The sequence below is a fragment of the Artibeus jamaicensis genome, unplaced genomic scaffold (genome assembly GCF_021234435.1).
Source record: "Artibeus jamaicensis isolate MK-2021 breed Jamaican fruit bat unplaced genomic scaffold, CSHL_Jam_final contig_332, whole genome shotgun sequence".
NCBI lineage: Eukaryota > Metazoa > Chordata > Mammalia > Chiroptera > Phyllostomidae > Artibeus > Artibeus jamaicensis.
This window is the reverse complement of record NW_026521788.1, coordinates 14,369,918-14,397,917: the sequence shown is the minus strand read 5'-3', so window position 1 is coordinate 14,397,917 and position 28,000 is coordinate 14,369,918. Positions and strand designations below refer to the sequence as shown.

General features: G+C 40.8%; 1 protein-coding gene across 9 annotated transcripts in view; it reads left to right on the top strand.

Moving 5' to 3' along the window:
* RHOBTB1 (Rho related BTB domain containing 1) overlaps window positions 1-28,000 on the top strand; it is a 114,905-nt gene that overhangs the window by 24,231 nt on the left and 62,674 nt on the right. For 2 of the 9 annotated variants that reach the window (XM_037139949.2, XM_037139941.2), the window contains exon 1: window positions 26,914-27,233. The exons of 4 other annotated variants lie outside the window; for them this stretch is intronic. The gene's annotated coding sequence lies outside the window, so the exon portion shown is untranslated. Of the gene's footprint in view, window positions 1-26,484; window positions 26,555-26,913; window positions 27,234-27,295; window positions 27,354-28,000 lie in introns of those variants that run through there. 3 more of the 9 variants (XM_037139940.2, XM_037139950.2, XM_037139945.2) reach the window with 3 other exon arrangements.

Genomic DNA, 28,000 nt, shown 5'->3' with positions numbered 1-28,000 from the left:
GGACACCAGCCATTTACACTTCCCACGTATTCCTATGCTTCTGAACCCAGATTCACTTGCCAGTCAGTTCACTGATTATAACTCTCCTTCCCATATTCCTACATTCATGTCTATGTATCTCCGGTTCGCAGGCCCACGCTCAATCCACTGAGCTACGCCAGCCAGGGCTTCTATACGCCAGCCAGGGCTTCTATGTATCTATACTTACAGGGAGAATATACAGCAGTCAGTATAACTCATTAGCTTGTAGGATATATTTCTTAGTATAAAGTAACACATTGGCATTCTGCTATAATAGAAGCTTTCTAATTAATATAATTATTATCAATGAGATAATTGTAAAGTTATAACTTTAGCCACACACACACACACACACACAGATAGAAGTTCCATTTTTGGAACACAGACCTGGAGAGAATTATTTCTCCTCTAGATTTGCTTATAAAATACAGCCACTCCCATACATGCTATCACAAAGCCTTCCCTGCCCAACAGAAAAGGAAACTAATGCTTGCAAGAAATGGTGGTGCTCTTACACTTTCCTCAGACAAAGTTCCTTGTGCAGGTTCAGCCAGCCAGTAAGTAATGGAGATGAGACTAAAACTCAGGTCTGACCAATGCACTTCCAAGTAAACTTTTGTCTTTACTTTGGATTTACTACTAACAACAGGCCCTAAGAGAAGCAGATGAAAGTTCCCAGGCTGCTAGAGAATAAACCTCAGTCCTATTGGCTATTTCTTCTAAACAAGCCTAAACCCAAATCCCACACCCAATTAATGGGTGTTCTCTAATTAATGAGTGTTCTCATCTCCATGGATATGGGAAGAACCCTTGTCTGATAATTTAGCTGTACATATATTTTGGAATATGATTTTAAATGAATGCAGTGTAAAGATATTTGTTCATAGTAAATTTAAGAATTTAATGTATACGACTTATCAGGCAATCACAAAGCAAAAAAGTATTACTTCATCAAGCAGTTTCATAGTGCTCTTAATATCTATGTATCTACTTGATCTGGCTACATAATTATTTATGAATACAGTTCTCATTATTACATTCTGTTAGTTAAAATATAGTTTTGTTTCCAAGTATACTTTAAATTGTTTACCTAAAATTAATCTGAAAAGGTCTTAAACCTATTTAATTGGAGCTATTTGGGATAGAGGTGAGGGTATTCATCACTAATTACAAGCTTAGTAATGCACAGATAAAATATTTTAAATTTTGACTATGCATGCTAGGTATTAGGAGTAATACATTTCATGTTATAGAGATATAAAAATTCTGGAGATTATTTTTTTCATCTTAAAGAATTATAGGTATTTAACAGAATTTTTAAAGTTATTTAGACTTAACTTCATGTGGTCATCTGTCAATCTTCCAGCGATCTATTTTAGCTAAAATAGCCCAAACATTAGAACATTTTCTCTAAGAAAAGATTATCACTGAAGATTAACACTGCATTACCTGCACAGGGATTCATAGCACATGTTCTCGCTTGGAATCAATTCTTTCTAATATCTAACTCAAATCTCTTCCAAAATGTCCCGTATCATCTTCTCTGCAGGTAAGGTAATACCAAACCACTTATTTGCCTTATTCTGGATTTTACATTCTTTTGATGCCTGGTCTGAATCTATATTCTTTCCTCATTGTGCCAGGCCTCAAGGTTTCTTTCAGACTGGTGTTCCTTCACACACCCTATCTATCTGTATGCGGGTGTCTGGGTTGTTTCTTCGGAGCATAAAACCCAAAGGGTGTTGCCCTCCTCATTGCAGCTTGGATGTTACTATGATATGACCCCCAAATAATGTGTTCAAAATTCCTTCAGAAATGAAGTATTCATTAAAAACAACAACAAAACAAAGGAGGGCTAGCTCAAATCAAGCTCAAATGCCACTGATGCTGAAAATTTTCAAGAAGATAAAGTTTTCTGTCTCAGATGCTATTTTGAATGGAGATAGGAGGATGAACTAAAGAACCTTTGGATGATCCCGCAGCTTTGTGATTTCGTGATAATCTTAGCTTCCAGCATCTCATTTTCTTCAAACACTCAAGTCTAATCTGCTTCAACATATGAGAATGTTTAAAAGGTGAAAACCTTTTAGTGGAGGAAAGGTTCCGCTTGTTTTCTTGAAAGTAATTTCTTAACAGTTGCTTACATTTATATTTGAGGCAGCCCATCATGAATTGCTAACTCCAAAGAAAATTATAAAAGAAAAATTAACATGTATACTATGTAATGACATGCAATGTATTTCTTGACTTGCCATTGTTCCTCTGCATTAGAAACTAACTCCTATAAGTGTGGTTATAGGACTCATGAACTCTACTTCCTTAAAACTAAAATCATTCTTGCTTTCTATTCTATTTAAATAGGAGAGCTTTGGTAACATCAGTGTACATTTCACTTCCAAATGTAGCTACCTTCTGAGCAGGGTTGCCATAGAGTGAATTACATCAGACCAGCCTGTTTGATGAAGATTAGCAGTAGTTAGATTAAGCAGTCCTTGAGTTTGCCATTTAATCCACCACCACTGACTTGGTGTAAGAAGCCAGTGGTGGTACTTGAAGGTACAACAATTAGGTTCCTAGTTTTCAGCTCTTTTTAGTCAACTATTTTTGTACCAGTGGAAAAGTTTAGACAAAAAGTGAAGAACAGACCTCTCACCTCTTGCATATTAAAGGGGTGATTGGCTTGACTGTAGATTCAGGTGCTAATATTATTTTAATTGCATTATCTCTACTAGCAATGGCAATGATAACAATGTTGCATAAAAACTAGCTATCTTGAACTAATCCTTGGCAGAGCTTTACATATATTATTTATATTGAATCAACACCAGTTTTACCAAAGTAAAAATGGTGAGTTACTCATACAGTCTTCTTTTTATATTTTTTTCTGATATTGACCCTGAGCATCCATGAATATTTTCACAATGAATTGTTCAGCATTTGCTTGATTATTCTTTGTTGCTGTTGCTTGGTCCAACTGCAGTTTAGGTGACACAGAGTGAACGCAGAAATCCATAGCATTAATCTTAAACTGTAAAAGCCCTATTTGTATGGTGACACAAATATAAATGTAAAGCAAGCAGAAAAAAATGCTACGTAAGCCCTTTTCTGAGCTTAGTATTGTTAGAAAATATTTAACTCTTATGTTGTTTGGTAGCTTCTTTATTGTGTGTAAGTGCAAAAAGAATTATGCTAGAGTCAAAAATGATTCTGAAGTTAAATAGTAAACTATTTTTATCAAATATTTATTAGTTCTTCAGGCAAATGTGAACCATTGAACTTAAGAAAATTACTAGGAGCCATGGCATATAGAGTTAATATTCAATACAGATCTGAACTGTATTGATCAGCAAATATTTGGTATGAGGCACTACAAAGGAAAAATTATGTTATTAATCTTCCTTGTTTCTTGATTGTGTTATGGTTGAAATAATGGGTTTATATACCTAAAGAGGGTAGCATTTCACTGTGACTATCACTCACACCACTTCACCCTGCTGTAATCAAAACTGGGAAACATTTTTTAAGCAATGGAATAATTAGAATTATCAACAACAACCACCTATGTTTTTTTTTATCCTCACCTGAGGATATGTTTACAGATTTGAAAGAGAGAGAGAAACATGGTTGCCTGACCAGGGCACACATGCCCTGACCAGAGATCAAATCCACAACCTAGGCATGTGCCCTGACTGGGAATCAAACCCACAAACTTCTGGTATATGGGACAATGCTCCAACCAACTGAGCCACCTGGCCAGGACCCACCTATGTTTTTATCATAGCACTGACCGAAAGGTTGATACCATTGTAATCACATGATCACTGATCATAATGGCATTTTGCTAAATGACAGCACAAAGAGCAAGTTTCATCCATAGCACTGAATGGTCCCTCTACCAGACGTAATTAGAGACCACACTGGAAATACATCCAGGCGATGATGGTTTTACCCACTGGTCTTGTATGTATTAACTAAGTGGTTGCCCCAGTTTGCCTATTCTCCCCCTGCTGACGTCAGAACTGAGATGGGTAGATATAAAAGGCTCTATGTAGTCTCCTCTCTAAGGCTCTCACACTGGGACCGGCAGAGAGATGGTAAGGCCTCTGTTGCTCCATACCCACAATTCCTAAAACCATAGCCTGAAAGTGACCTAAAAATGGGTAAATCAGTATTATTATACAATAAATGATTAATAATTCTGCAACTGAAGACTCTCAAGGTTGAAAGGGACCTTGAAGGTCATGAATGATGGTCCTCATTCTTCTGATGACTGCAATGATAGACAAACACCTCTACTGATAGTTTTATTGACAGTTTTCTCTTGGCCTCCCAACATCAGACTGTTCCCAACTGAGAGAAAGTCCTTAAATCAAACTATAATGTGTCCCTCTGTAAACTCCACTTATTGGTCCCAGATGCAGTCTTTCGGGCCAATGAAATGACAAGCTCCTTTCAAACACTCCCTCCTTCTCTCTGTTTCCTTCCTTCAAAGCCCTACTCACTTGCCTCTGAACATGCTCTAATTTTTTAACATTTTGCAAACTCAGAGTATAATCTGACACAATTAGCACAATTAGCAACAGCTAATCCAAGTACTGTCTTTCTCTTAACCTTGAACTTGCTTTGGTGGCAACTATATCAGAGTGGACTTGAAATTCTTAAGCGCTTCTTCAATAGCTAGGCCAAGTCACATATGTCCCCTCCTGTACCTGTGTAGTTGGGTTTTTATCTCTTTGTTTTGGACCACCACAGACTTCACATTGATTTTTATTAATGTTACCTCATTAAATGTTTTCCGTCCCACCAGCTTAATTTTTCTTTCAATTTGGAAAGGGGAGTGTATCTAATTTCATTATCTAATTCACTAAGTGAAATCCTAATTTATGGCATTGGTAAATCTGACTAGCATACTTTTAATTTATTCTAATGCCTGATTTTTTTTAATGCTGACAAAAACAGGACCAAGGCATCACCATTAAAAATGTCCTTCCAGTCATCTAGGTGTGGCTATTCAATGAGTTGCCAATACCCTTGACTTCTAGCTCATATTTCTTCATCCTACCCACCAGGATGCTATGTGAGGCCTTGGCAAATATCCTACAGAAGCCCTAATAGATTAATTACCTCCACTGGTTAGTCCAGTAACCCTTTTAGGGACGGAAATGATGTTTGTCTACAATCCAATCCTTGGTGAATCATTTGGAGTCCACTTGTGAGCCTTATCATGGTTGACTTACGGCCCATTGATTCTGAGGTTCTGAGAAACTGCCTCCCTCCCCCTTTTAAAAATCACATTCACATTTGCCAATCCTTTGCTTGTATACACCTGCCATGGTTCCCACGGTTCCTCACAGATGTTCGGCATGGTTTAGTTGAGTCCTCATGTTCCTCATGTTTCCTAGAGCTTAGCACAGTGTGTAAAACACAAGAGTTATCTTGCTATTTTTAAGAATCAAAACATGCAAAGTTTGGTATTTTGGAGGCTATATTCGTGTTTTAAAATTCTGACATAGGAATTATATATGCCTGGAGACAAAATTCATTTGTACACTACGCAGAAATTTCAACTGGGCAAAGAAACACTCCCACATCTGTCCACATGCCACACCTGTTTCACAGCCTTCCAAGTTCTCTGCCTGTGCTTGTAAATGACATTCCCCAGGTTCCTGGAAAGATTATTTGCATTACACCCAGGCCTAGTGTGGGCACTAGTTTTCCTGATGAGGCTCAGGTGGAGCCATATTTCAGTTGTTGGTGTGAGAGGGAGCAAGAAAAAGTATGGGCGGGCCTGAGAGAGTGTGGCTCTGTAGCATTGTCCCACCAACTGCAAAGGTCACAGGTTCAATTCCTAGTCAGAGCACACACCCAGGTTGCAGTTTTGATCCCTGGTTAGGGCGTGTACAAAAGGACCACTAATCAATGTTTTTCTCTCTCAACGATGTTTCTCTGTCTCTCCCTCTCTCTCTCTCTCTCTCTCTCTTTTCTCTCTATAAGCAATGAAAGTATGTCTTTGGGTAAAGATTTAAAAGTCTGGGTGGCATTAAAGGACTTGAGAGGAAGGTGATAGGACTCTGGCAGAACAGAAAGAGGCAAGGGTTCCAGGCCTCATCCCTCTGTGTCCCTAGGCCTGGAGTCCCTCCGCTCCCTCTTTTTTTCCTCCAGGGCCAATTTCTCTTAGGACCTGGCCCTTCTTCCATCAGCATAATATAATCTACACCTCTCCCTTCATCATCCTCCTTAAGGAAATTTAAGCCAGAAGGACAGGAGAATTTCAAGTGGAAGATTTAAACTAACAAGTAGAAGGTGGTGACGGCCAAATCTCACATTTCAATAAATCTTGGTAATCAAGTGAGATTATACTCAAAATATTTATCAACACCGTCTCTTGGCCCAGGGTTGCAATCATTTCCAAGTGATGAAAAATTGAATGCCCAGGGACACAGCTCCCACCAACCAGAATCCTCGCAGGCAGCATCTCACACCCTCTTCATCCATCTTCTCTTCCCTCTGAACAATAGAGGTCTATCATTTCCATTCCAAAGGCCAAAGTCTCCTTGACACAGACAAAGAAAACAGAAACCGTACAATTCTGGTCTCCCTCTCATCCATCAATGTTACCATAATCTCTAAGCTACGGGTCCATCTTTTATCAGATCATAGTGCTCCTTGAACCTAAAAAGCAGACAAACAAAAATAGGTATATCCTGAGATTTTTTTTAATTGGTTTCAGATCATTTGGGTTTTTTTCTTAATATTTGCTATGTTTTTTTTGCCCGGACAGCTCTTCCCCTGCCCCTATCCCAAGGCCAATTTATAGCTTTGAAGCCTCGATTGAGAGTTGCTGCCTTCTCAGAGAGGACTTTGAGACCACCTGTCTGAAGCAGCCCCACCACATTGCTTACTCTCCTCTCACACTGCTTCATGTTTCTTGAAAGCGCCATCACTGCCTGGAATTAAAGATACGCTTGAACTGTGTCCTTGTTTCCTCCCCAGGACAGCATAAGCCCTCTCATGACAAGGACTCTGCCTTGTTCACCTGGTGTGGTGCCTCCAGCGCCCAAAACAGGGCTGCTACATAGAAGTCGCTCAATACACAGAGACTGGATGAATGAAGCACTAAATGGATTATTTGAAGCAGAGATGCAAAGAAACTAGAGAAAAGATTATATAAAAACCACCACAGTGGTTCCTCTTTCTCATTTCCACTTTCTACCACATCAGAATTACGTGCAACTATGTGGTAGAAATTGCTTGTTTTAAGGTAATTTTTGTTTAATTTTTTAGATTATAATACGATCAGAATTGCTTTGAGCATCTGAAAACCACTTTGTGGAGAAGTTAAAAATACAGAAAGGTAAAGTTTAACAGAAATTATTCATAATCCCAATACCAGAGAAAACTGATATTAAGAGGTCTGGATGTTTAGAATTTTTGCAAACTTCTCATTCTCTCCAGGGCATTTCCCCATTCATATGCTCTTGCTATAGAAGCCTCCTAATCTGTTTCCTGAACTTTTGACAATCTGCTCTCACAAATCTGCCAGATTTGCCTGATATTTTTCAGACTCCGCCCCCATCCCATCACAGTTCTTAAAACTGTATTTTTATTGTCCTATAAAATTCCTGTTACTTCTGCATGGTCAACCAGGTCCCCCTTGTTACAATTTGACTTTTTTTTTTGCACTATCGGTTCCTCCATTTTTTTCTTCAAATTTCTGGACAGTAAAATTGCCAATAGGGCAGGTCCATGACCTATCAGCTGTCCTGAGTATAGGTGAAAAGGAATTCTAGGGCAGTTGTTCAGACTGCCATCAATACTGCATCTCATAACACACTTGCCTCATTTAGCATTAAGACTTTGTTCTACTGTTACTGATATACCATAAGAATTAAGGTAATTAAAAAATACTCAAAAGACACTTCCAAAAAAATCTACAATCATTCATTCATTCAACTATTAATTACTGGGGACCTACTGTGTACCAAATACAATAGTTTGAAGTACTTGAGATACCAAAATGAAAGTAGATGATACACTGCTTAGAAAAAGCATGCCAATTAATTCTTTTGCAAATATTTACTGAACACCTACTATGTGCCAGGCACTGTGAGTAACTCTTCCACAATATCACCCTAAAGTCATGAATTTTTTTCTTAAAGCAAAATAGTTACTTCCAAAAACTTTAGTATTAGTGATTCAGATTCTCCTTTCAGACTTAGAAATGACACAGCAAATAAATCTCTGCCTATAAAGTACAATTACAATAATATTACCACACAGTTTCCACATTTTGTATAAGAAACGACTGAATGACCTGAGGGCGGTTTAATTTGGATCTACCTCATAAAAATCACAAGTTGATCTTTCCTCTTCACTTCATATTAGTGATGCTTCTTTTTCCAGAAATAAGTAACAATTTGGCAACTTTGGAGATGTTTGCATATTTTCCTCTGTACAAATTAACTTTATTAAGAAATGCTAAAGAAGCTGGGGTTTCTGGAGGACTGAAGGCTAAAAACTTACAGTGTAAACAGTGACTAACATATTAGTCATAGTAAGCAGCTGTTCCTTAACAGGACAAGAAATAACATGTTAAAAATACTGCAGGGAAATTGGGATAGACAAAATAAAAACTTTTATCTTCTGAGAGTGACTCTAAATTAGGTGACTCCAGAAAAGTATGCAATGGAAAGATTTTTTAGGATTATACAGCTATCTTTGAAGTAACTTTAATTCATTTCTAACTGACTTCTTTTATAAAAATCAGATAATTTTCCAGAGTCTTCTGAAATTTCTTGAAGTGTGAGGGACTTTGCTCATTTTCCATGTGTCCCCTAGAGGGCAGTGATGACCCAAAACACAGGAAAGGATTTTCTGTCTGTCTTGTGTCCTCTCTGGCATCAACCTCAGTCCCCTCACCACTTCTCACAGGTCTTCTGTAGGCAGGTTGGCAGGGATATGTGTATTTCTGAGTACCAAAGTGGCAAAGTCACTAAATGCTAGAAAGGGACGTTGGATGAAGTCTATTTTTAGAGATCGAAAGAAAAGAACATTGTATGCAGATTATATTTTATGCTTGTGTATATCACTTAATACACACACATACACGAACCCTAGTTGGTTATTTTCCTTCATTTGTTATGCATTTCGAAGTAGAAAATGACATAAGAGAGTAATATCAAAGCAAAGAAATCAGTGTGTTTTTTCCTTTAGTTGGTCAGAAAAAAACCATAGCATGACTGAATCCACGTTAACTCATTCACTTATTCGGTCCAGAGTTACCTATGTGTAAGACACTCATTATATTAGAAGCTACATTTGGTAATGTGAGGAACAAAGAAACTACTGCAGAGAGCTCATAATTAAGAAAGCGATACTAAATTGCAATTTTCAGAGAAGAATGACACAAGAATATGCTCAACTAGTTGTCAACTTTGGTAGCAATGTAACTTAAAACCCTCTGCTCCTTTCATAAATGCTTTGGATTTCTTTGGGAAGTTCACAGGTCCAAAAACCTTGTCCTGGTCCAAAAGAATAATATATAACTTTATATTTAAAAGGCGATGACAAATCACAGACAGCTTCCTAAACAGGAAAAGAGAGCCTGACTGTGAATTTTTCTAATGCTGAGGTCTCAAATTTTAGTTAATGTTTCTATTTAAATATTTGATTCTGCTCACAGACATTTTTATGCAAAGGGTGCAACTTTCAAAAGAGCCTCTTTGCAGGGCTGCCCTAAAAGCCTCTTATAATACCTGTGAATTTATCTTCCAGGATCTCTTTCAGTGTATTCAGGTTATTTGCTGATTAAACTTCTTTATTCATTTTTATCTTGTGAAATTAGGAGCACGATACAAACCACAAGTATGTAAAGGCAAAGATTAATGATGTCAGAATTATAATGCGGTCAATATTTACTGAGCCATTTGGGTTTTCTGTATGAGGCAGAGGGTAATAATATCTGTCTACCTGTAGAGCACCGAGTGGCTCTGGAAGCATTCCTGCCATAACTTTTGGTCAAACCCAACGGTGTGGTCTGCTCATGTGACTGCTTGTTTATGCAGGTGGCTTTGGCTGGACAGTAGACACATTTGCAATACTTCCTGAGGAACTCTGCCGTCACATCTGTAGCCATGCTCTGCATTACAGTCAAGGCTTTATTGCGATGGGAGAAAATGGACTTTTAGTCCTAACAGTCTGACCGGTAATCATTTATGATGGCCTAACTTTAGATTAGCAATGACATGTTTGATTGAGTATATTAAAAATAGTGCCTATTTTAAGTGGTGATGCTTTAAAGAGTGAAAGTAGCAGAATCAGTATTGTGAGTGCACAGGTTAATGTTTATGAAGCCAGGGCCAATCCAGCAAGGGGACAAACTTACAATTAGATTTTTTCAAAACTAGAATTTATTTCTATTTTCCCAGATAGGACTAAGCTCATTGTTATTTTCAGGGCTTCAGTAAATAATCCTAAGGCTTTATCAAAGGATAGATAAGCTTCTGAGTACTTGTTAAGTAGAAAAGTTCTTTAGAAGAAAATAGAAAATTGTGACTGCTTGAAAAACACCTAGACATTTACACTAGACAATTTACAAGAGGAAGAAAAAGGCACTACATAATTTGTTTCTTCCTGAAGGTGTGGAAATTTCCCCTAAAAGACACACACAAAAAAAATGCTTGTAGAAAGAGTAGACATAAGAGCCGATTTGGATCCTAGCTTTACTTTGCCTTTGGGGTTGGAGGTGAGCCTATAAAATGGCTCCTGTTAGACCTCAGTCATTCCTTTCTCCTGCTGTTTCTGTGTGCTTATATTTCAAAGGGAAATATAACTGTTGTGTATATTTTGATATATTATTTGTACAAAAAGAGTCTCTTTTTTTCTGTTGGGAAGAGTTACATTGGAAGTCATGGATAACCAGGTGATTTTAATGTCGGTTCCAACAAAGAACTACAGACCACTTAACGACATACAAGCTTTATCATCAGCAGGCATTTTTGATCATGAGGCTCATTTTGAAAGTTTGCACTCACGCCAGTCCTATTAATGAATCTTAAGGGGCAGAAAAATGGTCAATTACTTTTTAAAAAATTATAAACAATCATTCCATTAATAGCATTGCAAGAACATACCAATAGGATAATAAGCTATCGGGCTTGTAAAAGCACTTCCCAGGTGAAGTGCTTCCTTCGCAGTGCTGATCCTCAGTGAGTGCAGTTAAGCCCAGCCGGGACATTTCTAAGAATTGGAGAGCCTGGAGGGTTTCTCAAATCATGTAGCTTGAAAATTGCCAAAATCCTTCCCAGACAAGACCTGTTCACTCTGAGTCTAAATCTATAGGACATACAACTTTGCAATCCATTTTATTATACAAGGCAGTCTTACTTACGAGTTGATGCAATATATGCAGAAGGGCATTATTATTATGTGTCACGCAATGTGCTCAATGCACAGGCCTCCTTTCTAGAGAGGAGGAAGCGGAGTCCCACAGAGGTTAGATAAAGCATCCAGAATCACACAGCCAGGGAGCAGGGGAGCCAGGTTTCTGATGCAGGAGGTCCAGCTCCAAAGTCACACTGCCTGCCGGAAATGCACTGTTTCCAGTGCATTTCTAGACTAAGCTTTTATTCTAGACTGGGCTTTCACTCCCCTGAATGTTCTATTTTAAGACTGCCACACAGTTCTGTGCCGACTTTGGCCTCACTGCTATCATTTTCACTGGACACATGGTTTTCTACATGCCCCAAATCATGTTGGTGTGGGCTCTCCGTTTTGAGCATAGTGTGCATGCAGGCCACAGTCTCTTTTGAACATCAGTGGAGGACCAACTAAAGTAATCTGGGAATCCAGCCCCCTGGCTCTCTGAGAATGAGGGCCACGCCCCCTCTTCCGTTGATTGGTTGAATGGCAGGGGAAAAAAAAAGAGGGCCTGGATAAAGGTACACTTGACTATTTGAGTACAGGGAAGAGTTATGACTCCCCTACTCACACACCTGACCCCGAGTCAATAAATAGACAGGGAAGAGAAACAGAATGAAATCTGGAAAAGACTCCACCATCCTGCTCTCACCATGTCATTGGGACAAGGCATCTTCCTGAAGTGGGAGTGACAAGTTCATAGGTGTTGGAAGTAGTAAGCAATGGAGTGGCAGTCAGTGTAGGTAGTCAAAGGGTGCAGGCCAGTGTGGGTAGCCAACCTGCAGTACTGCCTAAAAAAGCCACTGAAAATGCAATCCAACCATAGTTTATTACAAGTTTTCCATGACTTGGGCTATGATTACAAGTAAATAAGAAAGCGTCAGATGGTGGGGGCATGATACAAATGGTAAAATCATCTAAACCTCTCTCATGCGTACTCCCAGTTTAAACATTGGGTCCAACCAAATAGTTCAAAGTCTCAGATACCATAAATACTACTTTGAAAAAAAGCAGTCACTTATTTGATACAACATGTTATGCTGCAAATGCAGATGATGAAGTTTCCAGTTCTCTAAGGGGGTCCTTTGTTCGTGTGAGCAGCTTATTTACAACTGGCAGAAACCACATGTCTGGCTGTGGGTGTCAGACTGTGTTGGATTACTTAGATAAACATACTATTTGATTAAATTTACTAGTGTAATCAATAGGGGGTTCTGGTTGTCGCATTAATTACATTCTATGGAAATTCTATGGACACATCATTTAATTAAAATTTTCAATTAGTACTTATCAGAGTATAAGAAATGTCATCATAGGTTTTTGCACATGGTAATGAAATCATTGGTACATTACCAAGATTAAATCATGAAGAAATATCTACCCTTCTGTTTTTCTTCCTGCTAAAATTATCAAGCCTCTTCCAGTACCACCTGTGATGACAGGCAGGATATGCAGAATTTCAAAGCTGTCCACAATATCTCCACGTCAAAACAAATTAGTATTTCCAGTCTACAGTTTATCGTTACAGTGTTTTAGAGCCTTATAGCTAATTCTTAACAACATGAATAATATCTATCTTTACTGAGTGTTCAATATGTGCAGTGACCATATTAAGCATTCCACTTACAAGATCCTATTCAATCTCAGAGAAGTACTTCGAGCTTTCTTTCCATGATACAGAGGTAGAAAGTGAGGCACAGGTCACACAGACGTTAAAGGCTAGCGCTAGGACTGAAACCCAGATCTGACTCATTCTGAGGCCCTTCTAGTCTAACCCACTTATTTCATAAATAAAGAAACAGGCCCAGAGGGACAACCGGTCCTTCCCAAGGGCATATAGCTGGATAGTGACAGATAAAACTGGGGCTCAGGTTTCTACCAGTTATCTTCATTGCCATAACCCATCACTATGGGCCTAAGCTATTCAGCTTTTTATCCTGTTGCATTTGTTTCAGCATAAAGCAGCCAGAGACACGTAAGTAATACCCGTTATCACTGCTGCCTGTGATATATAGAGCAATCATATTTTTAATGGACCCTGTCTGAGCCCTTGCTTGCCTGCATAGCTCTTAAAGAGGTCTGCAGTGAATCTATTGCTCACTTAGTAGCAGTCAGCACTTGGCATAGTTCCGCGAATGGCAGAGTTGGATTTCCGTGGAGTTTCCTTTCTCCCCTATCTCTGGAAACTTTTTCTAGACAATGTTGTACTATAGCTCCCCATTCCAAGACTAAGGGCTGTGACTGCTTCCTAAAGAAGTCTTCTATTTTAAACAACCTTTCCCTTGCTTTATATACTCAGATAAAGGCCTTTTTAAAAATCATGAATGGATATTGAATTTTATCAATTGCTTTATCTGTATCTATTGAGATAATAATATGGTTTTCTATTCTACTAACATGGTGATTTACATTATTCATTATTTAATGTTAAACCAACCTTGCATTCCTGACAACTTGGTCTTGATGTATTATCAAGTATAAAAACAGCTTTGGTAAATTGCTGGATTTGCTAACAGTAGTTTCTTCACTAATTTTTTGTTGAGGGATATGTGTGTTTATGCTCATGATATCCTTGTCGGAGAGTGTCATGAGTGTTATGCTGGCTGCATCTTGGTCTAGATGGTGTTCATGAAGGTATTTACACAAATTAAAAGGCATTGAACTTAAGATATTAGACATTTTACTATATGTAAACTGCACTTAATTTAAGTACAATTTGTTTTAAATCATTCAGATAGCTTCACCTTGTCCTGAAGCCCAGTTCATTAGAATGTCTTTCAAGGCTTCTGTCTGCTTGGCCAGCTGGGTAATCCTTGCTATTTCACCTTATACAAGGCTACACAAGACTAGTTTTAGTTACTCAAAACCATCATATTCTTTCACGTTGTCAGAAGTGTGCGGATGCTCCTCCTTCAGAACAGAATGCTCTCTTCCGTACCTATCTTTCTCCATCTCGGAGAATGCCTTTCATCCTTCAAGGCTTGGCACAAGTAATGCTCCTTCTAGGTGACTGGCTGGAAGATTCTGTGCCCTTCCCTAGCCACCGCCGGAATGAGTTAACCCCTTCTCTACGCTGCCATTACACGGGGCACACAACATTCTAGCACAGAAAACAGACCCTGTGCAGGAGTATTCCTGCCTCCCCTGTGAGGCTGAGAGTGCCTCTGAGTCTCCTTCTCCTCTTTGGGTATCCAGGGCCCCATAGCCGCCAACAGGAGTACTTGGTAAACATTTATTGAAAGAATAAATGTGTGTTGCAATACAAACTTAGGGGAAGGGGAAGATTGAAACATGGTAAAGTTGTTACCATTTTATAAAGCCATTAAATGAATGAATGCCTCATCCAAAACAAAACAAAAAAAGGATCTGATGTTATGTTTATGTATCACTATATGGCAAATTAACCCAAAATTTGGAGGCTTAAAACAACAGTCATTTCACTATTTACTCTAAATTCTGCAACTTAGGCAAGGCTCCGTGGGGACAGCTCATCTGCTCCACATGGCATCGTCTTGGGGTGGTTCGCCTTGGGCTGGCATGTCCACCTGTAAGATGACCTCACTCACCTTCTGGTCAGCTGGGAGCTCAGCTGGGGCTATTTTCTGGGGCTTGGCTTCTTACTCACAGGGCCCTTCTGTGTGGCTAGGTTAGGATTCTTAAGAGTTGCAGTCCCTGTGTAGTCCAAATTCTTACATAGTGGGTGGCTTCCTCTGGCGTGCACAAAAGAAGCTATCACGCCTTCTCAAAGCTTGAGCCCAGAACTGGTACAGCTTCTCTTCAATGACATGCTATTGGCTAAGCAGGTCACAGGGCCAGCCTCTCCAAGTAAGGACCACCCATGGGCAGGAATACCACAAGGGCTGGTTCATTAGCGGCCACCAAAAGAACACTACCGCGGTGGTGATGTTGCCATATGAACTGTAAAAATGAAGTCATTTTCTAAAATTTAAACTCTTACTCTGCCCTGTCTATTGAAGAAGTGGTTCATGATGGATAGTTGTCCTGAAACAAAAATATTTGGAAATTTGTATCTACTTAATGCTTTAATCCCAAGCTCTGCCTTATAGATCCTGTTACATGCTTACTCATCAAACAAAAAGAAAGTAGCTCCTCTGACCTATGCAATATTAGGGTCCCAAACCCTTTTAAAACTAAAACCTCTTGGCTTCTTTGGCAAGAAGGCTGGCTCAGAGACTTTGGTTTCTAAAAAGAAAAAAGAGTTTAACATTTTTATACTGGAAAATTTTTTCAGAAAAATTAGAGCTGCATTAGCATCCTTCGTAACACACCGTGGTTAAAACTAAATGTTTTCAGGCTTATAAGAGTGAAATCAAGTCAAGTTCCCTGTGACTTCTTCCTTTAAAGGTGTTGACTTTTTACCGCCTTTAATTTAGCATTAGCTTTTCTGCTCTTGTACGAGCCTTTTAACTTGAGTCTTGTTCTGACCGCCTAATTACTAGCTTTTTAATCCAATTAACAGTGGGGCCTGTGTCTGGTTTAGAAAAGCACAGAGAGGACAAGTAGTGTCTGCTCACAGTGAGTCCTCCCACTTCGCCACAGTATTGTATGGTGATGACGAATGTGGGTTTGAGTTTAGACTTAGAATGTTAATCCGTGAACTCCTGTTTCTAAGAATGTCATTCTGCACAAGTAGCTTAACCTCTCTATACCTCGGCTCCCCCCTCCGTACAACAGAGAGGACAGCAGTACCGAATGGGGCTGCCATGTGGAGTAAATGAGATAAAGCAGGTTAAGCACCAAACAGGGTGTCAGCTATAGGCATAGAGTAAGCATTCGGTAAATATGGTCATTGTTATTATCATTGGACAAATGATTAAGAATACCCTTTCATATATTCAGAAGTAGATTAGTAAATGTGCAATTATCCCCAAACCTTGAGTTCCTCCCTCCCCCACCTGCCCCACTTACTTACTCATTTGGACCTGCCATTTAGCATTCTGAATATCAATTAGCATTTGACTCCGTTGGTTTTAAGGATGGGAGAAGAAAGGAATGTGAGCTGACTCGGAAGACTTGCTGGTGCTTACACCAGGGTACCAAGTTGTTCAGAACAGATGAAGTCACTCAGAAGGGTATCTCCAGCATATTAAGAAATAAGGCCCAACTGTGAAACTTTTGTAGAATCCTACGTGATAATAGTTCATTACCGTTCATGAAGAACATTAGTGGCTAAAAAAAGTTACAAATTTAATAACGTGTTTAAATGAAAAATACTTCATCAACCATGATAGCACACACTTAATTTTCAAAATAGTGATGTCCTTTTTTAGACAACAAGCAAGCTCGGTGCACAGGTAAGTTCCTGTTCCCTTCGTATCAAACAGTGGATGTGTTTGAGCATCTGTCACTGATGAGTTGTGGACCACACATTCAGACTCAGAGAGTGCTTTCTAATACTGGGGCACTGCTTCTATGCTACCCCCACTAATTACAGTGTTTTATAATCAACATTGCTGGTATATACTGGACTGGCAATTTAAGTGAACGCATTTGTGCTGTGTAATGATAGCTGGCAATTATCTGTGGTTTGGGATAGCCCAGGGCAGCTACTTCTTAAATAATTGACTACAATGACCCACATGTCCACCCAATCAGAAGGAAGCCTCTGTGTTAAGCTGTGTGCAGTGACTGACCCATCAGTGCGCTGTTTTTGTATTATTTACTCTGGTGTTTACGAAGTGTGTTCAGTGGAACACTGGATTGTTGATCACAAAGAAGGCTTCCTTAGTCAAATAAGTATGGGTGACCCCAAAATGAGACTATTTCTCATATGGGCATAATCTCCTTTTACATAGAAATACCCTGAGAAGTCTTCTAATAAGAAGTGTAACTTCATCAAAGAAGATAACAACATATAAAGTATTTCCAAAACTTACTTGACCATTTGAACATAAACGACTATTCTCCATTATTCACAGAGTTGCACACAGGGCTGATCCAATAGGATATACTTTGGGAAATGCTACTTGACTAATTTATTTCATCTTTCTATTTGCAATCTAATTCACCATTCAATCATTCCAAAAATGCTCATCTACTTGCCTTTCATCCAGTTTTTCTCCCCTCTCCTCTCCCTTTCCAACCAGGTTGCCGGGTTTAGCCAATAAAAATACAGGGTACTGAGATATATTTGAATGTCAGGAAAACAACAAAATAATTTTTAATATCGGTACATGCTAAATATTACATGGGACTTTCTAATGTAATTAGGTGTCCCATATTTTGTCCAGCAGCCCTAACCCCAAGCTACATGACAGCCATCCACAAGTAATTAAAGGAACTCAGCTCTATTCAGTCATAAGGACATGGAATTAAGTCATTCAATGCTTGTTCAGTATGTTTTTTGAATCTTTCATAATAACACAAGTGTGATGCACTTTTTGAGACCGCTATATCTTTGGCCTTTTTAAAACAATTTCAACATGAAGAGCACAATCGCTCTGGAACTCTAAATGGAAATAAACACTTTTATGCCAATATGAGCTCTTTCATTTCACAGATGAGGAAAAAGCCCTAAGAGGAGTGACTTGATTCACCCAAGGAACTTCTCCCACAAGGAGCTGATAACAGTCAGGCATGAGTTCTCATTACCTAACTCTCCAGCCCGTGGTCTAGACTCAAGCAGGCTGTCTGTACTGCTGTTCACTGTATTTGGCAGGGCTGAGAAATATCAATTCCAAAAAAAGTGATAAACTGGTGTTTTAAATTATGGAGTTATCTGAGTTCACATTTTTCATTAATACAGTCACAATAAAATAAGCTAAAATAAATTTAAAGCTTAAATCACACTGGATATGTTAATGTTTCTTATATCCTTCAGAAGGCACTTTTCAGCATTTCCCAGTGTCTCAGCTGCTATATAGTGTTCGAGGGTACAGAAGTGTCTGTGTGCGACTACGTGTTTCTATTTTTAAGCTATTGTTCAGGATAAATATGCTTTTCTTTCATCCATTAGCCACCTCAAATGTGTTATTGAGAAGAAACATCAAGGCCAGCAATAATCCCACAGTACAAGCAGGAATGCTCATAAGATCAACAGTTGTGACAGGTTCCTTTTTATAGAAGCGGAAGAACTATTTATATTCGCAGTGAATGTTATATCACCTTTATTATTCAAAAAAATTTGTTGGGATTGGAGTATTGAAAACTGCTAAGAAAAATGTCACTTAGGTATTTCTTCTTGTTTCCTGTGAGTGCCACACTCAGGAACCATTTCACACAAACAGCATTGTCCCTTCAGGTGCCATGTAACTTAGACAAAGGAGTGAGGGACCCAGGGTCTTCAACATGGACTCTGAGTTGTCCAAGAATTAATAAGAAGCATCTCTTTTGAACTAATGCAGGGTTTTTACATGTCCATCTCATTCTTTCTCTAGATCAATGCAGGTATTTGAACATTAGGAGATATTCTTTCCTTGAGTAATTGGCAATGATATACTTACTAGGAGCCTAAGTCCCTGCCTTACCCATATTGCCCATGTATTTAAATCAAACTTCATAGTCACAGCATCTGGCAACTTGACATTGCCGACACAAATGAAACAAGTATAGTATCCCAGTTGTTTCATTAGCAAGCGGAGCAACAATTTAGTTTCTTACGGAATTATCAAAGAATGAATTAGAGATTGCTTTGTATACTTTTCCATAAATGTTTAGTTCTATGTGACACGGTGGTGGTGAGGTGACATCACTCACAGACAAATGACCCTCCAGTGTCAGCCGGCTTGTCAAGGACCCTGCCAGTCCTGACATTGTCATGTCATGGAGATGAACTCTCTTCAGCTCTACTTGAACTTTAGCCTACCTGAGGTTTCTGAAATACAAAGTATTAAGGCAACTTAACTGAGTTTAATATCAGAATTTAAGAGGAGCTCTAGCCCATTCGTGTTCTTATTACTCGGTGTGCTATTACGTATTTTAATCAGTATTACTGTAACTGAATGACGAAGGAATGGTAGATATGATGTGATAATTATATGAAAGTAGTTTTTTCTTCTATGAGGAGTTCCTTCCTTAAGATGTATAATATTTAAATAGGTATTGGAGCTCTGGCAAGTGACTTGACCTTTCTGGCCCTCAGTTTCCTCATCCATAAAGTGGAAGTGACAGTGGTACCTTCCTCACTGGGTCACTTTGAAGAGTTAATGTGATCATGGAAGCATTTAGCACCCTGCCCAACACATGTGGGGGCTCGCTAAAATGTTAACTGGTATAATCACAGATTAAAAAGTCAGGTGGTGATCTTGATGTTTACTACTATTATTCATGCACACTAGGCACCTTACCTTTTTATTACACTTCATTCTTTGCAGAACATTTTCATAATCTCAACTGTGTTTTCATGGGTGATCAGAGTAATGCTGGCAATGATTATAGGAGAACAAATAAAAACATGAATCATAGTTTTCCTTCAAATGGCCACGTAGATGGCCTACATATAGACCAGAGGAAGTTCTAACTAAGGTGTCTTATAAAAGCTTTATCATTTACCATTATCTCCCATGGGCTTTCTCGCTGCCCGAGGCACTGCGGGGATGAAAACACAATGACACTTCCATGCCTTCGCCCAAAACTTCGGTCTCCCCTAAGACCCCGATGCTGTGACGGCCAGTGAGGCTTTGTGCCGGCCCTAGGGGTCATCAGTTCATGTTTACAAGCCAAGGGATTATGCTCCCTCAACATCGATCTGAGTGTTCAACTGCTTATGTGTCTTCCTTGCAATGCAGTTAACTACTTGTCCACAAAGGGGAGTTCACCAAGTGCTAAATTAGAGGCCATATGAAGTATTAAAGTAGATATGAATATTTACAGAGCTAGGGAGAGACTGCAGTTGTGTGCACTGTGTCATGTTCCTGAGTCAGGCCCTCTGTGCTTTTACACTAGGAGCCGTTACAGAAGAGGAGTGATGCCAATTCAGGGGAAGCCTTGTGATTCAGATTTCCTCTGGGGGCTTCCAGGTCACTGGTTTTCTAAAAAATTTGTGTCCTTTTAGAGTGGTACCTACACATAAGTTAGTGTACTATGCACTAATTTACTTCAGATTTTTGCCTTCCACGTGATCAGAAGATCAAGGTTAGAATTCTGGGTTAAGTAGAATCCTGGTTTCCCCTCTGCTTTACGTGGAGCAAGTCACCCTCGAGGAAGCTTCATTTCCCCATCTCGAATATTTGAGATAATAACTCTCAAGTCTGTCATAAAGATGTATACGAGAGAAGTCTGGTAAACAGAACGATGTGATATGAACCTGGGTGGAATGATTTTTCTGAAATGGGCTGTGTGTCTGTGCATGTGCAGTCCATATATTTTTCTAGTTTCTACATGTCGTTTAGCTCACTTCTATAGATGGAAGAAAAAGCAGCAATTGCAAGTCACTGGCAGAGCAGAAATCTCAAATACTATACTTTCTACTTTATAGAGAGAATTTGATGGTGGCTATTATGTATAATGCTTACAGTCAGCATTTGGGGGATGAGTGTGGAAATGATATAGCTCCTACGTGATTGATCTTTGGAACTCCCAAATCAAATGATACCTCTTGCTGCACACTGTGTTTAAATGGCCCCATAATTTATGAGCCCGTTTTTACATTTACCAGTGTGTACAGAGCTTCACATTTTACAGGACATTTTCCCACAAACATTATTTCATTTAGCCTGCTTAAGAACTTTTCAGAAAGTTATTATTCTTGTCTTCATCTCCTATATGGAATTTTAATCCATAGCAATGGATTAAAGAACTAACATAGAACTACATGGCTAGTTAGTGGGACAGCCAAAGCAGTACAATCTCATTTTTCTGCGCTTTCAACTACCCAGTGCTTCCTTCATGTGTGTTTGGGGATTTTTTTTCACTTGTTTAATGAAGAGAAACAGTTTTGTATTTTTTGTATGAAACAGTTGGTCAGGCAAGATCATCTTGAACATGCTATAACTCATCAATCTTTTCATTTATTTTTAATTAGGTAAATTTGAAATCTAGTATTAACACCTTTTGCAAATATTAGGAATGTTGCTTATTCCTGAAATAAATCCTTTTACATGCAGATCTTTTCCAGTACAGAATCATACTTTTACTTAAAAAAAATCAAAGATAAACATTATGCAGTAGACTGTTTTTCTTCTTTCTAGAGGTGTGACATACATGTTTTCCAATTAGTAATGCCATGCCAAACAAAGCCCCACAGATGACCATAAAAGCTGTTTGCTACCTTCATACACATGCTGAGCTAGACCAGGGAAACACGACCACCTTTGTAAGGGAGATTTTGACAGGAAGAAGAATGTAGTTAGAATTGTGGAGTTCGCATAATCACATTTTTGTCAAACTTGCCCCATGCCCAACAGAAACCTAATGAATGGATTCATACAGAAAGGATTGTATGCAAACCTGCACAAATACATTTAACATACTATAAGAAAAGGATACCTTTTTGTTGACTTCCAGCTCACAGGCTATTCCATTTGTGCTCAGTAAAACAGAAACTCCAATGTAAATAAAAAGCATTTTTGCCTTCATAGAACTGACAACTAAAGAACACACAGTATTTAATGCTCCTATCTTTAAGTGGATAATTAAGGAAATGTCAGGATCGGATCTTGAGTATTCATGTATTCATCTATAAACACATATATGCGCTCTTAAATGTATTTTAAGATAAATTCTTTTAAATATTTTTTAAAGCTTTAAAAAAAGATTCTTCTAGAAACTACATCGGGACTGACTGATAACTGGATTAAACACCCAAGACTAGGAGTTCATTTCCACGTGCAGTTTTTAGGTGGAGAACATCTCTTTCAGTTGATCTCCCCCAGCCAAGAATAACTCAGATTACCCCAGAACAGTGGACAGAAAGTAGGAGCTTCAAAGATCTCAAGAGCTGTCTTGAGTAACACCTGAGGTAACTTCCCAAGCAATCAAAATCCCACATGGCTAACCCCTTGGGCTGAAGGGTTTTCACACTTTCCCAAGTAAAAGACCTATTAGCACAGACTCATGCAAAGCCTGCCTGTGTTTGGAACACCGAGGAGGAACAGAAAAGAATCACGGTGGTGGGTTATCCATGTTGTTGCTTTCAACCACATGAAAGCTGGGGCAGGGGCGCGGACGCAATGCCGGAGCATTGCCTGGCCCACACAGGAGTTCTGACAGCTGAGAGAAGCACCTACTCTGGCAGAAATACTACAGCTTCTGAATACAAGAAGGTGTTTCAGGAGAAACAGAGATCCTTGGAGGCTCAGGTCATTTTCCTCCTGACCTTTTATTTAGCATAATGAAGGGCCCCAGAACGGGGTCAGTCTTACCTTTCTGTCCTTAGCTGGAGCCGCAGCCGGCTTTTGGGCCCACTCCCTCCACCGCCTGGCGGTGGGAGCCGGAGCCCCCGTTCCGGGAAGCTGGACTGCAGGACGATCTGTCCTTGGAAGTCCGCACTAAACTGCTGCTCAAGTCTAGAGTCCAGAGGCCTACTCTGTTCTGGAATGCAGACGTGTTTCTTGAAAAGCCACAAAACTCGAAAATGTGAGTCAGCATGTCGACTCTGTCACCTGCCACTTCGTCTGTCTGTAGAGTACCGCAAAGTTGCTGGCGGATGTGAAAGCCACCGTGTTAGCTCCAGGCATCCTCTCCCGTAGCTGTTTTTCCATGTCTTGCTACCCTACCCAGCCATCCATTCCTCAAAATGGGCATAAGAATGAGTTAACTCTCTTCCACGTCTTCAAACCCTGCTAGTAAAAACTCTCCACAACACCTGAAACTTGCCACCTAAGGCAATAAATGTCCTCTTTATAGCCTGTGACAGTATGGAAGGAGGAAAAGGCCGACTGCACTAAAGGGCCCTCCTTGCAGGCCAGTTTTGCGGTGTAACCGTGTTGAGGCTCCTTGGCGGCCGGAGGCGGTGTCTACGCCTGCGCCTGCGCCTGCGCAGAAGCCGGGACGCCCCTCCTGGGGCTGTTGCCTGGTGTTAACTGGCCTCTGAGTGTCGGTTGCCCACGAATGAGTTACATGTTTATAAAATAATAGCGAAAAGACCCCATCTGTAGAAGTCTTATGTAAGTACTTGAGTATGCTTTACCTGAGAATATTCTCTGTAAAACTGATGGCAGAAGAAATGCCAAACCATAGGGATTGGATTTTGTATAGTTAACTTGAGGTAGTATTTATCTGCGGTTTGAAAAATCTCATGGTCCAAGAGTATACTTCTTTAAAAATGCTCAAAAGTATAAAATAAGTAAACGATCCAATTATAAAATAGGCCAAAGACAGCAAACAGATGCTTTAGCAAAGAGAGATGGATGAGAAATAGGCCATGTGAAAATTTTTTTCAACATTATGAGCCATTAGAGTAAGGCAAATTAAAACCACAATAAGATGTCCCTATAAAACTATTGAACAACTGACATTTTAAAAAGTGATAATACCAAATGCCGGTGAGAATGTGAAGAAACTAAATCTCTCCTACCTTACTGGCGGAAATGTCAAATGGTACAGCCACTGTGAAATGGACAGTTTCTGAGCATCAGACCCTACAATTGCATTCTCGAGCATGCATCCCAAAGAAATAAAAACTTATGCTCACACAAATACCTGTACACGAATGTTTACAGAAGTGTTATTTGTAATAGTAAAATATTGAAAACCATTCAGCCAGTCCTTCAATGAATAAATGGAGGAACATACTCCGGTATGATAGCAATTTACTTAGCAATAAAAAGGGGCAAACTACTGATACATGCAACATTCTGGATGAACCTGAAGGGCATTATGCTTAGTAAAAAAAAAAATCAATCTCAAAACATTACATATTGTATGCTCCCATTAATATAACAATCTCAAAATGATAAAACTCTGGAGATAGAGAACAGATGAATGGCTCATGGGGGAGGGGGTGGCTACAAATGCAAAGAGGTAGCATGATGAAGTACTTTTGTGATAATGGAACAATTCTCTATCTTGATTGTAGAGACTTTTTTTAATCCTATGACTTTGGTAAATATTTACCATAAAAGTTAGCCAAAAGTTTTTATACCCACTTGTGAGGGTAATGCTGAAAGTATTTAAATAAACAGTGTTGGTTTAATTAAGCTTAAATACCCATATGATATATTTCTTAAAAGAAAACAGCATTGACTGTATTAGCAAACAACAATTTAAGTATACACATGTGGATTATTTTCTGACAATAAAAAGCACAGGAATAAATTCATGACAGTGATTCTGGAGATCAATTTGCTAGTTTTCCTTTTCTCTCCTTTCCTGTTAGCAAAATAGAATCTGTATTCCTTGCTGTAATTTCTTCAACTTTTCCAGGATTCAGGGTTTCGTGTGTAAAATTTAGGAGCTACATGGCATAATTATGGCAAATTCTCAGATCACAGCCTTAGTCTGGAAGGCCTTTATAGAACAGTGACTTTTCCTTTGTCATATCTGAATTACTGTTTGCATCAATTAACTTTCCTGGAAGTTTTTCTGGTCAGTTTCCTCAGATTTAGACATCCAACTAGGAAATTTCATGATGACTATTTGTTCTTTACCCCTTAAAAAAAAAGGCATCCTTTGGAAGGCCTATCTGAGTCTCAGTGCTCCCTGGGGATGGAAGACAACTTAGAGTTTTGTATAGGCGTCTTTCTGGCCCTAGCACCTACCTTGCTTAAGCATGCAACTTAACTTTTTTAAATGTATTACAGAAGAAATTAAAGAAACGGGAAACGTATGTTGTCAAAAAGCAGGTTAGTAATAAAATAAGCCCTTGGCACAGGCTGACCCAGGCACAAATGCAGTGTCGAAATCTCAGAAAAACTATTTCTGCATGCCTCAGTTGCCTCATCTATAAAATGGCCATGATATTAATAGCATCTACCTCACTGATTATTGGGATGATTGGGAAACTATGTTTTAAACCTCCTAGCCCATTGCCTGCCTCATATGATGGTTGCAATACATGGGATTCCCATTTCTCTGGAGGTTCTACCCTGTTTCTTAGCCTCTGGGGTAGTTTGAAAAGATTAGGGACTGATAACTCCATTTGCAAAGACAGTTCAATAAGGATGACTTAAACAACGTGGGTTGTCCTTAATACCTTTCCTTTTAAAAACATTGAATTTCACTACATTCTGGAGAGTCTGGGATATTCAGAGGGCACCAGGCAAGCCTTTGTCTCTGAAGGAAATAGAAACTAGCGGGGAAGAGTAGGAATACCCAATAGCCTAAAACTCATCTGGGGACCCCGGGAAGGAAGAGTAAGTGTTCCATCTAGAAAACTGAAGATGGTTTCCTGGAAAAAACTGAGGTACAGTGGGGTTTGTTTGCCTTTAGAATTTAACCCCTGTGCTCTTTCTTGGGGGATATGGCAAAAAGATCACCCTTGCAATAAAATATGGTTCCCTTTTTCCCAGACCTCAATACCTCCAAACATACTACCCGAGAACTCCTTGAGGACTAAGGACTCATTGTTGCCATCTTTGCATCCCCGGCCCTTGACACACAGCCTTCTCAATAAAGGTTTATTAAATGAATAAACCCCTTAAGGGAGCTGAACTTATCAATACTGGTGCTCTCCAGGCTGGGAGTGATTTTCGCAGGCCATCTCAAAGCTCCTTGAGGGCCCAGACCACTTTGGCTGTGTTCATCCTCACCCGCTTAGAACTTGACAGGGTAGCTGACATTCTGTAGGCACAATATGTGAAGCTTGCAAAGATACCCCTGGTCTTGTCCTCAGAGGTCACAGTCAGCCTGGAAAAGTGAGAAGATGTGTACTATCATAGGTTTGCGAGGATTCTGACAACCCGTGAGCAGACAGAAGTCAATTTCACTTCCTCGCTCAGCCATCTGTTGGAGGTTGTAAATCGCCTCCTTACTCGGGTCGGGGGCAGCCGGTGCGTCCTTAAGCCCTCTCCGGGGATCCCAAGAGCCAAGTCACCGAGGAAGGTAACCCAGAGGGGGGAGCCCGCCAGCACGTGCAGCCGCCAAGGGGAGGAGGAGGCTGGGCTAAAGCAGCCCTTAGTCAGCAGCTGGGCTCGTTTTTGAAACAAAAGCCAATGTCCTCCCTCGGAGTCCGCGGCCGGTCAGCTGCTAGGGGAAAGAAATCCGTGCTGCCCAGCCGGTTAGTGGCCCAACTTACTTTTCCAGATCCTGGGACGAAGGGCCAGCAGTTTGTATGGGAATGGGTGGGATGTTAGGGATGGGAACGGGGACACAATCCGCATTGACCTGCCCCTCCCAGAGGCTCGGGAGAAGGGCCGGGGTCTTCCATGCTCTGCGCATGTTTGTGCCGGGCGCTCCGCCCGAGCCCAGGCCCCCGTCTGCGTGAAGCTGAGGCACCTTTGCCACCAGCGCCCCGGCGCACAGACACACCAGGCCCCGGTTTCATGAATGAAATCCAATCGTGTGGATATAAATAGCCGTGAAGGCTGCTAACGTCACAGTGCGAGCGGCTGCCGCCACCGCGGCTGAGCTCGGGGCCGGGAGCTCCATTCCGCGGAGCTGGCCCGCCTGGGAGTGGGGTGTGGGCAGGAGGAGGAGAGGAGAGCTGGGGGGTGGAAAGAGGCGAAGCCTCCGTCCCAGGACAGGGCAGAGCGGGCGCGGCGCTGGGCGAGCCCGCCAGGCGAGGCAGTGCCATGCTGCCTTTGTGCAAAGTTGGGCGGCGGGCGGCACGCCGCGCGCAGGGGCCCCGCACACCCGCGACCGCGCGCAGTCGTGGCTGCTGCTGAGTGGCGGGGGCCCCCCTACCCTCCCCCCAGCCCTTGAAGGCGGAGAGAGCTCGCGTCTCGCTCGGCTTCAGGGTAGGTTCTGTGTCGTGAGTGCGCTATGGTTTGAAACTTCTCGGAGCTGCCGCCGCGGAGGAGCCCCCACTGTCCCGGCCTCAGCGGGTGGCATGTGGGGGCCCCGGGCGGCGCCACGCGGTAAGCAGCGTCCCGAGAGAGAGTTGTGGGACCGAGCTGCCTTAGGAGCCGCCCTCGCCTCTCCGACAGGCCGGGAACCCTCACACGGCAGGCAAACAGAAGAGAGATTTCTAGGAGCGCCCGCACAGCCGCACCCCTAACTCGGAGCTGAGGAAATGAACAACAGGCACCCCTAGCAGGCTGGCTGTGCCAGGGAGGGGGTGGTGCCGCGCCGACGAGAGGGCTCTTTTCCTTGGAAGGATAGTGGCAGGGAGCCGGAGGTCCCGAAAGGGGGGATAAGCTAGCCCCTTTGGCGCTTGCAGCCCCCACGAGTTGACTGGTCAGCCCACAGTTTGGAGCTCCCAGCCCCCCGGCCCCGTGTCTGTGGAGTCTGTTGTGAGTTGCTGTGACAACAGTAGGAGCTGCCCTGAGGGGCTTGCAAAACCTCTTACCTTGTCTCTGTGTGCTCAGCTTTTGGGGGTACAGTGGGGGTGGGGAGTGTGCAGAGAAGGGAATCCAACCTCCTCTCCAAAAAAAGAAGTGAGAGGAAGGCACAACTATGTAAAAATATATCATTAGATCCTACTGTTAGCTGCGCCGTTTCTATCCTCAGCAGTATCAAACATCTCAACTGAGGAGCAATGTCAATATTTAGACTTGGACAAGCC